This window comes from Manacus candei, unplaced genomic scaffold (genome assembly GCF_025592945.1).
Source record: "Manacus candei isolate 608988 ecotype Guabito, Panama unplaced genomic scaffold, ASM2559294v1 h1tg000054l, whole genome shotgun sequence".
NCBI classification, from domain to species: domain Eukaryota; kingdom Metazoa; phylum Chordata; class Aves; order Passeriformes; family Pipridae; genus Manacus; species Manacus candei.
In genome coordinates, this window is record NW_026138102.1 from 961,086 (window position 1) to 972,659 (window position 11,574).

The following is an 11,574-nucleotide window of genomic DNA, read 5'->3' on the forward strand; positions in this document are numbered from 1 at the left end:
ACGGGGCCTGTCCTTTAACTGTGAGCTGGAACCGTTCCCAAACCCCACCACCACACTCAGCTGTTTATTATTTTTCCTAGAGCGGCGCCCAAGGATGAAATGGGAATGGGGGTGCCTTGTGCTGAATGCTGTGTGAATGGAAATGTCATCTTCTCACCAAACAGAGAGGAAAAGGCTGTGGGAAGGGAAGTGTTTTACACGCTGTGCCTGAGAGTCTTTCTTTCTCAGCTCAGCAAGGATGATCAGAGGCCAGAAGGTCTCCACATTTTTCCTCAGACCGAACCTAAAAGTGGGCACAGACCCATCCGAGCAGCTGGACAACCCTTTCCACTGATGATGGCAGAGACTCATCCCAGGGGCAGTTCACCCAAGCAGGTTCAGACACCAAATTTAAGATGAGATGAACCACATCCTTCCTGAACCTGCTTCTCTCCCCTGACTAAAAAAGCAAATCATAAACCAAATCCAGATGTAGGCACTCACAGGCGATTTGCAGGTTGGGATGAGAGGAACACCCAGGGAGAGAGACTGGATGCTCCCTGTGGACAAACACCACTATTCCACTCTGTACAAATGGAAAGGTCCCTCGAGATACCTTGCCCCAACTTTGGGGCTGAGCCACACACCAATCGATCTCCAGCACTGTCCCCTTTTCCTTTCCTTTTCAGGAGATGAAGGAATCAAAGAAGATATGAACCCTCCCAGCCAGAAGGAGTAGTGGAATGGCTGGGAGTGTGTACATCCAACCAGAGTGGGACAAGTAGAAACACTGCAGTGAATTAGATGTTGTATGTCTGACAAGAGACCAGTCAAAGCTGCAACAAACCTCCATTTATGACCCTGGGAATGTAGCATGTCTTATAGGATGCCAAGGACAGTATTCATGTTAAAAACAAATAAAAAAAGGTCTTCTGTGTGAAATTCATACTGAATGTGTTAGTGCCTCACAGAGGGATTTGGACTCTCTTAGGATTTTGGGCTGTGGATATCTCAGGGCAATTTGTAGCCTTGGTAAATGTGCACCTGCTTAAAACTGTGACAGATCATTATGGGTCTAATGCAGATGATTAGGTAAAATCCAGCTTCCAGTGCCTGCACTTGGGGGCTGGAACTTGTGCATGAACAGAAGTGCCTGTGGCTTCCCTGCTTCCTGGCTCCTACTGACTCAGAAAGGTTTCAGCAGAGCCTCTCCTCCTTTTGGCATTTTAACATCCATTTTTGGCAGGGCTCCACCATATTAGTGGTGCATAAAAATACAGAATAAACCAAACCTAACAGAAGGAAATAATTTTGAACAGCACAAGAGGCCCTCCCCATGAAAACACTGGGAGGGACACCTTGTTTAGAGATCTCACCTTCAACTCTCTTACCTGGTCCTGCTGCCCATTCATTTGGGTTTCACACACGTCCAAGCCTCTTCACTAAATCGAGACCAATTTCTTTGGAGTTGAGTCCAGGCTCTTAGAAGCTGGTTGGAAAAAATGAAGATATTAGATAGGTATTAAATATTAGGAAGAAATTCTTTACTCAGGAGGAGGTGAAGCACAAGAACACGTTTCCCATAGAGGTTGTGGCTGCCCCATCCCTGGAAATGTTCAAGGCCAGGTTGGACAGGGCTCTGAGCAACCTGATCTAGTTGATGTCCCTGCTCATTGCAAGGGGGTTGGACTGGATGAACTTTAAAAGTCTCTTCCAACCCAGCCTGTTTCATGATTCTGTGAACTGCAGTGAGATTTTAACTCTTCCTGGGTTGGTCAATGTTTTTTTCTGCCAAGGGGGAACCACTCCCCACCACGGAGAGGAATCCCAGTACACGGTGCAGTGCTGGTTTGAACTGGTCCCAGTCTCTTCTTGCTGTGGTTATGAAGAGTGTTTTCAGAGACTTTGAGGAAGTTTTGGTTATTTTAGGAATGGCTGCCTCCTACTCCTGGAGCAATTACTGCTACGCCTCCTCCCTGGCCTGTTTACATCTGCCTGGACCAAAAAGCTGTCATTAATAAGGTGGTGTTTTGTACCACCATGTGTCTTTCCTCCTCTAAATCCCGTGGACCTGCCAGTGCTCAGCTTTGTGAGCAAACACCACTGCACCAGGTGTATCACCAGGCACAGCCTTGCCCTGTTACCCACTAGCTTTGCAGCACTAAAATTTGTTGCATCAGTACAAAGTGACATTACCTTATTTTCCCACCATAGTAATTTATTCTTGGGACTTGGTGCTGATATTTAAAACACCCAACAACCCAATGTAAACACACACTCTGACTCAGTCCTGCTGTACTTTAAAAGACACAACCTATAAACATCCCTTCCTGCTGAGGCCCAAACAAAGGCAGAGGGCTTTCCTCCAAGCAGGAGCTGCAAGGTTGGCTTTGAACATCTTCTGCAGATGCTGCAGAGTCCCCTGCAGCTCCCTGCTTTTATCCCATTTCTTCCATGAATTTTATTTATTACTCCCCAGATGTCTGACTGACAATGTTTAATAGCACTCCTCCATCATGCTGCCTGGTGTAGCAGGGCAGAAGCAGTGGTTTGCCTAAGAGCACCTTCCAAAATGCCACTGGCAGATTTGTTTTATCCATCGAGGCAGATCACAGGCCCAAGCAAATTGTTTAATTTCCGGTGGCTGTATGAACACTTTCCTCCTTCATTCTTCATGCTTCTGACAATGGCAGGAATTGAAAATGTTTGTTAACTAAAAGAAATCTGATACAGTGGCCAAAATGGAGTGAGGGGAGGCTGATTTGTATGACTGAAGCATTTAAACTGCTGAGTACAACGTGTGTGTGAACAGCAGTGTGTGCCCAAGAGAAAAGGCAGAGGGGAAAAGAGACCGTGACCCGTTTAGCTGTTAAATACAGAGATATTAAAGCCCTGACTATAGAAGTTGGGAGGTATAGAGAGAGGTGAGTGTGTGGTGCCTGTAAAGGGGATTACAGACCATGGGTTTACATTAAGAGGTGAGCTGCTTCTGGAGCTTTTATCCGTAATAAATGGAAAGAAATACCGGGTAATGGGAGACTTCAATCATAAAGATGTATGCTGGGAGTCTCATATAACCAGAAATAAATCTCTTTGAAGTTTCTCAAATGATGTGTGATCATTTTCTAGCCCAGGAGATATTACACCCAACACGAGATAACAGTATTTCAGATTCCATCCTGACAGATTGGTCTGTGTGTTGGAAGCTGACAGTGTCTGAGGAGCATATGGCTGGGACTCGGATTCAATAGAGGCAGGAGAGAGGATAGAGGATGGACCAGCACAGTAATGAATATATTGGGTAGCTCCAAAGGGATAATTTCCCAGGACTGAAGCAGCATAAAAAGAATGAAAGCTGGGCTTTCTATAAGAGGATTTTACCAGCTGACCAACCACCTTGATTTCACAGTGATGTGAGAGGGCAATTTCCATTAAAATCCCATCCTGCTAAAAAGGGAGAATGTCACTCACTGCAAGACACACGACTTAATAAACTGATTTGAGCAAATAAAATCTACCTTAAAGTGGAGGGATGCAAAGCTGTGCTGTCCCCCCACTGCCAGGGCAAGCTGGGGGGCAGCCTGGGGGGGAATTTTGGCCTTTGGTGGCTGAAGCACTGCAATCCCATTGTGTGTTCAGGTTTAGAAAATGTTGGAGGCTGGGCTGAGCTGGTGTTGGTGGGAGGGAGAAGCTGGAGACAACCCAAGGACTACCAAAAATATTTTGTAGCCAGATGTAGGAGCTCTGTCTGTTGGGTTTATCCAAAGAAGACCAAGGGGTGACGTGGTGCCTGTGCCTGTGGGCTTTGTGGGGGAAGCACCAGGTCACTGGGTTGAGAGCAGGGCTAGAGGAGGAGGCTGTGCTGTGTGCTGTCAGAATTGAGCTGGTGGTTCTTCCTGCCTTTAAAAAACCTCTGAATCTGCAAGATGCTGGTAAGGACACTGGTGATATTTGATTATACAAGTGGTGTTCCACACCATTTTCTGGAATGATGCAGCACTGTCTGTCACAGGCAGCAGACTCAGCGGGGTGCTGGGAAAGGCTGGTCCCTGCAAGATACACTTGGGGAACAGTGTTCAAAGGCTCTCTGCTTTTGGATGGAGCCTCATGAGCTATCAACCCCAGGTCTGAGCCAGTAGATGGGAACTTTAGGTCCTGGAGTCCTTGCATGCTACCAGGAGAATGGGAAAAATAAGTTCAAAATCAGAATTACTGTGAAATGGCAAAATATTGTGGAAAAGGCCGAAGGTTTCATGCAAAGCTGACTTTAGCTATGCCAATACATCCCCCTCAGGGGACCTATCTCCTCCTCTTGCAACAGGCAAGTCACTACCTTCCCATGTGTCCATTGCCTTGGCTGCAATACAGTATTTCACAGAGCATATTGGCACCTCCAGTGCAGAACAGCTCTTTAAGTGCTTGCTGTTACAATTATATTATGATTCCAAAGCAGGAGAAAGTAGTTTCTTTCCCTTTGCACCAATAATTGAGCTTATCTAGAATGACAAATTGATGGGCTCTGGAAAGAGAGCAGGAGTGATGTCTAAACTGGCCTGAAATTCAGTCAACAGCTTGTAGCATCTCTGAGAAGCCTCTGAGTACTTGTTACTGTGTCTTCTGTCTTCAAAATCATGAAGGAAATCAAAGACAGAAATCTGTGAAGTCTTTGCAAGTGGTCAGATGACTTTATTTCTCAGGAGTTCTCTGGTAACCAAAGCTTTCCTACCTTTTTCCCCCCAAACTGCAGCCCTCTTCTTGAACTCACATATGAGACTGGATAACCTGTCTCTTATTGTAGTGCTTTCCTGGGGAAAGAAGGGATAAAAAGACACTTAGGGTCTATCTGGCATCTCAGAAGGACCGTTTCCCAGTGGGTTGACAGGTCTATATCAGCAGAAAACTGGAAGAAGAGCCTTGGCCTTGCTGAAACTCATCCATCTGCAGAGCTCTGTTCCTGCAGGTGTAGGAATCAGACCCCCAGTAAGACCTTCTGTGCTCTCAAATCCCTCATGGTCCTTGTGCAGAAGGGCCACTGTGATGAGGGGCAATGAAATCCTTGTTCCCAGCCCTTCTGCAGCTGCCCTGGATTTGAGAGAGAGGAAAGAGCCCCAAAAGCCTGAAAACACCATGAAGTGCAGCGGGGAAATAACTCACAGAAAAAGCTCAGCTGTGGCTGTGAGATTTAATCCGTTTGAACTGCCAAACATGTCCAAACTCACTTATTTTGGCCCAATACCACTTTTTTTTTTTTATTTCTAACTCGAGAAGGGCACAGGGACTCTTTGTCAGTAGTAAGTATTATGAAAGTAGAAATAAAAAGGAGAAGAAAGACCCTTTCAGCTCCCTGTGGCTAATCAGGTATTCACCTTGAGCAAGTACTAATGAAACCAGCACCACATCAAAGGGGAAGCTGGCTCTCCAGTCGAGAAGGTTATTAAAAAATTGAAGAGTACCAGGCAGCCCCCAACCAGCATCAGTGACTGCACTTCCCATTCTGTTTTTCATAGAAAAATGCAGCCCTGTGCTTGTCCTCTCAGCTGCCACCTGCTCAGGGGTTATGGCCATCAAAAAGAGGCACTGGGGGAACTGTCCTTGCAGGCAGGGAGGGTTTTGTGTTCAGGGACTCAGTATTTCTATTCCCTTCTTCACACGGTTGAGTTACCAGAAGGTACTAATGCGAGCCAAACCCACCAGGTGCTGACTTGATTTTTGATGTAATGGCAATAGCAAACTCTTTTCTGTCACAAAAGTTAAAATATGTTAAATATTCTGAACTAGGAAAGAAACCAAAACATCCCAATTGGGAACATAGCAGAAGAAAAATACACATAATTTTGTGATAGCAATTCACTGGGAATGGGATGCTTCCAGTTTGGCCCCCAGCTGTACACAAGTATAAAGGGTGAAGAGGGAGTCCCAAGCTGGGATGGAGCTATTCCAGTGCTTGTAGGCGGCTTTGCTGCCACAAAATGGGTGTTTATATCAAATAGTGCTGCAGGTGAGGACCCCAACCTGCCTCTTTTCCAGAGGCAAAGACAGGGCATCTCCATATCCCTCCATCCTGAACTGCAGGATCGTGCTCCAGACCTGTTCTTTTGATGACAAGACCATTGAGATTTCTTGCTGTATAGGCATAAAGGAATCTTTTTTCCTCCCATCCCAGAGGGATTTTCCACTCGACTTTGACAGCATAACCACATACCTGCATGCTTGTACACTTGCAGATGGGGGTAAGAATTCTTCTCACAATAAAGACTTAAAATCCTTCATTTTTCTACTGTTTTGGACTCCTGTTACCTGACATGAGGCCCTTTGAGTGCAAGCTGAAAGCCTCCAGGGTTTTATCTACAAATTATGGCACAGCCACCCGCAGCTAAAGTGATGCCTAACGTTGGGCTATTCCTTCAGCCAAAACCTCCCCTGTAGGTCATCAACAGCCAGATTTCAGAGTAAGCTGATGCCATATGAATCCACAAGAATCTGCTCCAGTGCACATCTGAATCATGTGATCTTACAAAATGACAGAATTGAAGCAGCCAAACACCTCTCAGCTCCTAAACAAACCCTCTGACATTGCTGTTTTAAAGGGACAAGTTCTGTATCTGTGGAGAGAATTGGGGTTGTTCAGGCTGGAGAAGAGAAGGCTCTGGGGAGGCCTTATTGACCCTTCCAGGACCTGAAAAAGCTGGAGAGGGATTTTGGACAAGGGCATGGAGTGACAGGGCAAGAGGAAGTGGTTTAAGCCAAACCTATTACTAAGCCACCACTGGGGAAGATGTGTGTTGCCACATGAGTTCAAAAGGGGGTAAAAAGAACATGGTAAGAAAGAGAAAGCGGGAGCTCTACTGCAAATGGGGAGGCAGAGAGAAGTGCCTTGCAATGCTGTTTGCAAGGAGAAATGCCTTTGGCTCTTGCTGAACTCCCACCATGGAAGATTCCAGGGACTGAAATGATAGTCTGAGAGTGTGAAGTCCCTCCCAAGTTACACAGCAGGAGATGTCTCTGGTTGTGGTGGCTGGTTTGGGGGTTCTGCTCACTACTATGTCATGAAAATGTCTGTGCCTGTGAAAGGGAGGCAGGAAGGCTCCAGAGCAGCAAGAGGAGGCACCAGGCACCACCTTTGGGATGGACCAGACAGAATTTCCAACAAAAAAGGCATTTTGGTACTGAGTGACAGGGAGGAAATAAAAATAGAGAGAGCGATGACAGCCTGCCATTTTTGTCTCACCTTGCCATGGAAGATAGGAGTTTAACTCCACAAATACACTGGATTGTGCCAGTTTTACCTGGCTCTGTCATCAGTTTCTTTTCCTGAGTCTCAATAACCACGTGGTTTGTATGAGCTGAGCATTAGCTCACTTCAGTCTCCCCACGGTGTTGTGGTTTACGTGGTTCACTGATTTCCCAGAGTCTGGCTGAGGTGCAGATATGCTGATGTTCCTGACCAGGAAGAAACCAGGCCAACGTGCTGCAAAGCAGTTAATGTATTCATCCACTCAGTATCCAGTGAGGTAGACAAATGGGTTTTCCATGTTAAAGAGGGGCTGTGGAGTCCAAAGGGAAAAAAAAAAGTGTTATTGAGTGGTACAGAACTGCACACAGAATATATATTTGTGCATTTCTGTATGTGTGAGTTTTCCTAAATTGATGGATTTGGCTAAGAAAATGTTGTTTAAAAAATCCCCACTCAGTCAGGAAGTCTAAAATTGTGGCTTAAAAATTACTTTTAAGAAGAGGAGTCAGATTGGAGTGGTGGAGGGAGTCCCTCAGCCCAGGGCTGGCACGGGCCTTGGTGGAGGCGGCCTCTCTGCAGCACGAGGGGCCGAATCCCAGTGGTCTGAGAGCACTGTGAACCCCATCCTGCAGGAGATCTTGTAATTCCTTCCCCCCTGGGCTTGGTGAATCAGTTCCCACAGGCTGTGCAGAGTCTCACCCAGGAAAGCAGGACCAGCACAACCCATGACACTGACCTCACTGGGGGTTAAGGAAGGAGCCCTGACCTCAAGTGTCCTTTCCCCAGCTGTGAGACCTGCCTTTGTTTGAGACCTTTATTGTTCAAGTCCTGCAGAAGAATAGGCTGTCGCCAGGAGCAAGAAGAAGAAAATTGCCACACAGGCAAAAACCATCCTCGTGTCCTTTTTCCAATAGAACTGGAATTTTTTTGACTGCCTGGTTTCAATAAAAAGCCCAGAAAGGAAGAATTGAAGGGGGCATTGCTTTTCATGGAATGCCAGCAAATAATTGCAAAAAGTTGCTTGTTTTCAAAGAATTGCACGACTGGGGACAATGCAGGGTGCCCAGGGCTGCGCAGACACGCCACATTTGCACCAATCCCGGGTTGAATTCTGCTGCTTAACTCTTCTCCTTGAAAACTCCTGATCTGGGAATTTATCTTCATCTCTTAAAGCTTCTCCTGCTGCTGGCTCTAGCAAGGACATGGAGAGTGAAAGCATTAGATACTGCTCGGCTGCTCAAGGGAGTGTTGAGCCACAGTGGTATTTCTCTATGAAGACTGATCCTGGCACTTGACACATCACACAGGCATTGGGGCCAGTGCTGATTCCCTTTGGCCACTGGAAGGTGATGCTGTGTTTGGGGTGGAATTGCACCAGCAAACCTCCACTTCCACTTCAAATGTCACCCAAGTTGGGCACTTTCTGTCTCTAACATCCCCAAAATAACCCCAAGACAAAACATTGCCAAAACATTACAGAAAGTCTTGAATTTATGACTGTAAAAGTACCAGGCATACAGATCAATGTTATACATAAATCATATTGAGTTTTTTTCTCATAATTTACCCTTTTTTTTCCAGGGAGCACTGTTTATTTTTTACTTATCTGCTGTATTTGTACAAGATTAAAGTTTTGTAGTCACTGTCACTCAACTAGCAAGCCCCTCAAACTTTTCTGCCTTGCACCCCATGGTAGCTCTTACCAAATTCCATTTCCATGTCTATTCATGCCATAGAAAGTATCACACCTGCTGGCCTCTGGAATGTGTTGGTCATGGTGTTAAGGAGCTTAGATTCCTCAATGTAGGATTTTTTTTTTTTTTTTTTTATTTTATTTTATTTTATTATTTTTTTTTTTCATTTCAAATGCCACTCTTTTGGAGCTCTTAGTCCAGACTTTACAAGCTTTAGACAATGTGCTGACACCAGAAGCATTGGTGTGGATTTTTGCCACTGAAATTATTCTGGTAGGTTCACTGGCCCTGTTGGTTCCCTCAAAGGGTCAGCAGGTCCCGTGACACTGGTAGTGCCAGGACAAGGCAGGATGTTGGACCCCACATCCCACAGTGTGTCCTACAGGATGCCCTTGCATAAATGTATGATATGGTTTGAAGCTGGCTCCCTGCCAAGTCTCCAAACCTTACCACAAGAAGTCCCCCCCTGCCCCAAACCTCAGGGAGAAGAGGGAAAAAAACAACCAAGAAAACCGAAACGAGAGACAGCTAAAGCAATATATATATAAATATATTTACACTTATGTTACAGTTACATACAATTAAAATATATATACAATTTTCACAAGGAAAAAGGAAGGGGAAAGGGAAAAGGAACAAAACCAAAATAAAAAAAATATATATATCCTGATTAGTAGCCCAATATCTAGCAACTAAAAGAATTAGCAAAGAAATATCTCACTACTGTCCGTGGGACAACCGAGAGTCGCTCCGGAACGATCGCCAGCAACCTCCATCTCCCAAGGTCGACAAGGCCTTACCAGGCCTCGCTCCCCAACACGGCAGACTCAACAGCAGGGAACCTGCACCTCCAAGCCGCCCAAAGGAAAGAGAGCGAAGGCCTTTCCTCCTTTCTTCTTATAGCCTGGCTTACATAAAAATCGTAGGGAATACTGGGTAAATCTGGGCCCTTCCTTGGTTACAAGCTGGTCACCAAGGAAGGCCCAGACCAAACTACCACAACGTATGAAAAAATTTTGGAGGAATTTTCCATCAAATCTCTCTGTTTCATCCTACAGCAGCTCTGGTTTTGTGTTGTTCTTCCAGTTTGCTACAGAGGCCTCGATGTGGAGTGACTGTCTGAGAATCGTCTGCATTATAATCCCAGGAGAACACAGTTTCTTCTCAGCAGGATCAGCTGGGAGGGTCCTGAGGGCAATGACAGGAGAGCCTACAAATACCACAGGTATTTTCCCCAGTTTGGGGCCAGATGGGGTAATGCAACCCCCTCAGTGCCAGTGCAGCTCTTCTTCCTCTGAGTTCAAAAAGCTTTGTCAAAAACCCCGGAAAAACTTTGCAGAGGCAGAGAAACAGAGAGCAGAGGGATTACTGCTGGGGGCCTGCAAAACTGCTGTTCCCACTTGGTGGGGAATTGCAACAAAACATACCAAAGTCAGTTGTTTTGAGGAATCTGTAGCCACAGGTGCCATTCCAGCTTCCCCACCCACGGCTCGTGGTTTCCCACCCATGATTCCATCATGAACCACCCTACAAAGCACACCCTCTCTTTAGAACAGCACAGGGGGAGTGGGAGGAAAACTCCTGCTGTGTACCCTGGACCACAGATAAAAAGAGATTATAATAATAGTGATAACAACAGTGATAAATGGCAAAGAAACTGGGCCAGGGGTAGGTGGTAAAAGGCAGCAGAAGATAACTCTGTGCTTGGCCTTTCCCACCCTGGACACAGAGGAATGTGGAAAGCCTTGAAGGCAGCACTGCTTCATCCACCACTCACAATGGGCAGCCTCTGGGTGTTTTTAACCTCCCTCCTCACGAAGGGGAGGGCAGATTGTAGGAGCTGGGGTGGAATATTCAGGATAACAAATTGCTGAGCTTCTCAGAGGCAATCGTGGGCTCATAGAGAAAAAGAAGACGACACATGAGGGAGGTTTGTGACTGGCTGGACCTCGTCCTGCTGCGCTCCCAAAAACTCTGACTCCAGGGAATGGCGTGGGAAGGTGTCCTGCCGTAACGGGAGAAATAAGACAGCTCTGCCTTGAAATGTCTGGGCAGAGATTAAATGCGACTTGCTGGAAGAAGAAATCGCTGTGATATTGTGCCAACGGGCCGCAGAGCTGTTCGTGTTCGGATGGATTCTCCCTGGGAGCGGCAGGGGCCCCGCGCCTGCCAATTAGTGAGTTTGGGGAATGCATCCCGCGCTCCTCCCCACTCCTGCAGCAACGCAGCTCCCTGGGCCGCTGCCCCTCCTGGGGCTGGAGCGTGTTCTGTTCTTCCAGGGGCCGGGAACTCATCGCTCCATTTTTTTTTGTAACATGATTTTCTTAGTTCAAAGCAACCAGTGCTTGTTTTAATTAACGAATATGTTTCTCTTTTCTTGCTTCCTGGCTCCCTGCCTGCTCCTGCGTTTTCGTGCCTCGAGAATAAAATGTTTCATTCAAAACAGAATCCTCTTTGTCCCTGTATGGCCGCTGCTCGGAGAGGTGAGGGAGCTGGGGAGGCGGCAGCAGTTTCGATTTTGGGGGGTGGAGGAGCAGGGAGGGAGAAATGGGCCGGATTACAGAAAAACTACCAAGAAAAGACAAGTTTTGTAGCACTCATCTCACTTAACTCTTCCCATTTTTCCAAAAGCCGTGGCAAATCCCATTTATGCAAATCCTCACCTTA

General features: G+C 46.4%; 1 long non-coding RNA gene across 2 annotated transcripts; it reads right to left on the minus strand.

Moving 5' to 3' along the window:
• Positions 1-1,369: 1,369 nt before the first annotated feature.
• Positions 1,370-11,289, minus strand: LOC127477579 (uncharacterized). 2 transcript variants are annotated; one of them, XR_007906987.1, is made up of 3 exons: positions 10,335-11,289; positions 4,706-4,784; positions 1,370-1,468 (listed from the first exon to the last, which is right to left on the minus strand). It is a non-coding gene; the product is annotated as an uncharacterized LOC127477579 (long non-coding RNA). The 2 variants fall into 2 exon arrangements; XR_007906986.1 differs by lacking the exon at positions 10,335-11,289 and adding an exon at positions 7,208-8,116.
• Positions 11,290-11,574: the final 285 nt, after the last annotated feature.